Genomic DNA, 4,378 nt, shown 5'->3' with positions numbered 1-4,378 from the left:
CACTTGATCCTATCCCCCTCTTTCCCCTTCCTCTTTCCCCCTCCTCTTTCCCCCTCCTCCTTTCCCCCTCCCAGGTCCCTCCCTCCCTCTATGTTCTGTGATTATTTTGTTCCCCCTTCTAAGTAGGACTGAAGCATCCACACTTTGGTGTTCCTTCTTCTTGAGCCTCATGTGGTCTGTGAGTTGTATATTAGCTTTTTTCCTAATGTCCACTTATCAGTGAGTATATACCATGTGTGTTCTTTTGTGACTGGGTTACCTCACTCAGGATGATATATTCTAGTTCCACCCATTTGCCTGAAAATTTCTTGAAGTCATTGTTTTTAGTAGCTGAGTAGTACTCCACTGTGTAAATGTACCACATTTTCTGTATCCATTTCTCTGTTGAGGGACATCTGGGCTCTTTCCAGCTTCTGGCTATTATAAATAAGGCTGCTGTGAACATAGTAGAGCATGTGTCCTTGTTATATGTTGGAGCATCTTTTGGGTATATGCCCAGGAGTGGTACCTAGCATAGAATTGTAGTTCAGTGGAGCCTTACCTAGCGTGTTTGAGACTCAGGGTTTCATCATCAGGATATTCCCACCCACCCCCCACCCCCCACACACACATGAATTGATTTTAACTTTTCTAAGTATACCATTGTCTGGAGTCTGATAATGCAGCTTAACTGTAAAACTGGGTATGTTGTGTGCAGTTCTTCTAAAGTTCGGGTTCTGGTTAGCCTGGGACACTGCTGCTCCCCCTCTCAGTGCTGAGTGCTTCTGGCTCCATGTTCTGTGCCATTACCCAGAAGCTCATAATCCTGTCCCTGGATTCTTATATAAATAGAAGCCAACGCATGCTTCATTCCGCTCGCTAAGAGATCCAGAAAGATGAAAGAGTTGTCTGGGAAAGCTTCTGAGGTCCTAGATTCATGAGGTATATAGGGGTAGGAACACAAGCAATACTGGTGAGTCAGACACAGGTCGCATGTAAGCAATTAAGACCCACAGAATCTGAAAGCGGAATCTGATAGAAAACAAGACCCCAAACCTTTCAGAGTTATGCAGTCAGTATGGATGACAAGTCAACGTTTATTCCAAGGAAAATCAGGTGCCCTCAGACTGGCTCTCTGGAAATATACACGTAGCACTGTATGCTGATGCCGTTTGTACGGCTTTCTGGAACAAGGGTTGCATTCAGGCTCCTAAAGACCCTAACATGGGCATGGAGCTGGTAGAAAGGGCCAAGCTTTTGCAAACAGGAGTCTGGCCTGTATGCATGTGGGTGCTAAACTGACACAGAGCGTTCCAGAAACACATCTTTCTGTTATCCTCCACATGTTGTATCAATGAAGAAGAATAAGGCTGAAGTGTCAAACAGGCCAACAAGCCCAGTCTCAGGGAGTATGGCAGTGGCCTGTGAGTGAAAAGACCACAGTTAGGTGACTTCAGTGGACATAGAGGTATAAGGAACTGGTAAGGGTAAGGAGTAGATAGGGTGAATAAGATCCAGGTAAGGGATGTGTGAGACAGCAAAAGTGCTGGAGGTTCTGCCTTACTCCAGCCATGGACAACAGTGGTCCCTACATTATCTCTGCTGTGTTCCAGAGTCTAAGCTAGTTCCCATATCCTAACTGTTTGGAGTTCAAGATCATCAAAAAAATCCCTCAAACTCAATTCAAATTATAATTAACCAAATATATCAAAGCTGCTGGCAGGGCCACAGTCTCTAAATCAGTGATGTGCTATGCAGATGTTAGTAAAGGAAGGGATTTCTTTCATTCTTTTTCATTTTTGTTTAGTTTTGTTTTGTTTTGGAGACAGGTTTTCTTTGTGTACCTTTGCTATCTAGGTATGTAGACCAGGCTGGCCTCAGACTCACAGAGATCCACCTACCTCTACCTCCTGAGTGCTGGATTAAAGATGTGCGCCACCACTGGAAGAACTTTTAAAGGCAAAAATCCTGTTCTGTCCTGTCAAGATGAGATTGTCAAGGTGACCTCAAAATAGTCCTCGGTTATCTCCACAAGCAGGTGACAGGAGCCACGATCAGCAGTTTGTCATAGCATAACAAGCAGATAGTCATGGCTGTACATCTGGGTGGCAGTCAAGGAGTCGGGGATGCTGGGAACTTACCTGTCAGAGACAAATGGCTGTTAGGAACTGAGATGGATGCCTGGCACAGAATGGGGTTTCTTTTGTCACCACACTCACATACTCCAAAATGTGACTGGACAGGGCAAAGCTTCAGGGTGATTTCTTCCCAAGGGTTTCTGGGAGGCCAAGCCCTCTCTCACACCCACGAGAGGGACATGTGTGGAGAGATGAACCTTCCTCACTTAGGCTCAGAGTTTGAAAGTGAAGTCTTCTTAGACCTGCAGCGTAAGCAACCCGGGCCCTTTGGAAACAGGTAATTTCCTGATTCCCTAGACTTTCCTTCAGTGGTGCCTGAGAGGGACACTCAGAGGGAGATGGCTTGGAGCTTTCCTGAGGGGTCAGGGGATGTGAAAGGTAACGGCAGTCTGGGAAAGGCTTCTATCATATCCAGCTGGTCTCTTCCACCCATGAACCTCTTCCTCTCTAGGCCTAGAAAATACAGGGACTCAGGGATAACAAAGTCTTTTCCTTTGGTTGATGACCAGCGCTGCATACTCCTCCCCCCAACCCCCCACCCCAGGTGTCACTCATCACTAACTCCAGGAAATGTTCTGGTGTTGTACCACATCAGGGAAGGGCAGAAGGGGGCTATCAGGTATAATTCCTGGAAGCGAGCTGAGGACGTTTATTTTATTGTATGTGGATGGTGTTTTGTCTGCATGTATGTCTGTGTAGTATGTGTGTGCCTTGTGCCCACAAAGACCAGAAGAGGGCATCAGATCCCCTGGAACTGGAGTTTCAAACAGTTGTGAGTCACCATATGGGTGCTGGGGATTGAGACCTCTAGAAATTCAGCCAGTGCTGTTAATCACTAAGCCATCTCTTTAGCACCCACCTGAGACCAGCTATGCAGGGTAAGAAACTCAGAGCAGGAGAGTGCCCCATCTTGTAAAGGTGGCAAACAACCACAGCAAACTGGAATATGAGACCTCAGAAAGATGGGAAGATAAATGCCAACTATTTTCAGAGGGGTTTTTTTTGGGGGGGAGGGGAGATTCGGAGAAGGGACAAAATTCTACTTCTATCTTCTATTCTTTCATATTTCTGTTTTGTTTTTGTTTTGAGATAGGGTCTCATGTAGTCGAAGCTGGCTTCAAAATCTACATGTAGCCAAGAATGACCCTGACCTGGTCTCCCTGCTTCCACCTCCCCAGTGACAGGATTACAGGCATGTACCACAGTGCCCAGTTTATTGAGTGCTCAGGATCAAGTCCATGACTTTGTGTATAGGGGGTGCTAGCCACTGCTCTATTTCTGTGAAGAGACACCACGACCAAGGCAACTCTTACAAAAGAAAGCATTTAATTAGGGACTTGCTTACAGTTTCAGACGCTCAATCTACTGTCATCGTGACAGGAAGTATGGTAACACACATAACACTGGAGGAGTAGTTGGGAGCTTTATCTCTAGATCCATGGGCAGACACAGGGAGACACATAACACTAAGCTGGGTGTGGCTTTGAAGCCTCCAAGCCCATCCCCAGTGACACACTTCCTCCAACAAGTCCACACCTCCTAATCCTTCTCAAATAGTACCATTCCTTGGTGACTAAGCATTCAGATACCCGAGACTACGAGGGCATTCTTATCCAACCACAACCATAGGCAAGCTCTTTACTAACTAAGCTACATCCCAGGCCTCTCTTCTTTTGTTAAATAGTGGTTTCACCAGCACCTCAACTGGCCAATCAGTTCAGTAACTAATAAGTTTTGAAAAATAAACTGGTAATTCAAAGTGAACGTTTTGAAGTCCAAATTGGGGGCTGTAGACATGGTTCATCATTTAAGAGTGCCTGCTGCTCTTCTAGAGAAACCAAGTTTGGTTCACCGTACCCACATCAGGTGACTCACAACCATCGGTAACTCCATCACCAAGAGGTCTGACAACTTCTGTGGACATCTACATACACAACAGTTTGCATTCACAAAGACATACGGACACATATATTTGGAAAAATAATTAAAAAAAAATAAAGCCAGGATGGATGCAAGTAGCGAAAGTACAATTCTTGTGTGTCAGGGTTGGTTTTGTTTGTTAACACAGAGTCACATTGTGTAGTCCTGGTTGGCCTCAAAGTCATTAGTTAACCCAGGCTAGCCTCCAATGCACAATACTCCTGCCTCAGCCTCCTTACTGTTGGGATTTGTATTAAGCCGAATTCTCAGAGGAACAAAACTAATTGTGGTGTGTGTGTGTGTGTGTATGTGTGTGTGTGTGTGTGTGTGTGTGTGTGTGT

The sequence above is a fragment of the Mus pahari genome, chromosome 14, assembly GCF_900095145.1.
Source record: "Mus pahari chromosome 14, PAHARI_EIJ_v1.1, whole genome shotgun sequence".
Classification (NCBI taxonomy): domain Eukaryota; kingdom Metazoa; phylum Chordata; class Mammalia; order Rodentia; family Muridae; genus Mus; species Mus pahari.
This window is presented reverse-complemented; position numbering follows the sequence as displayed.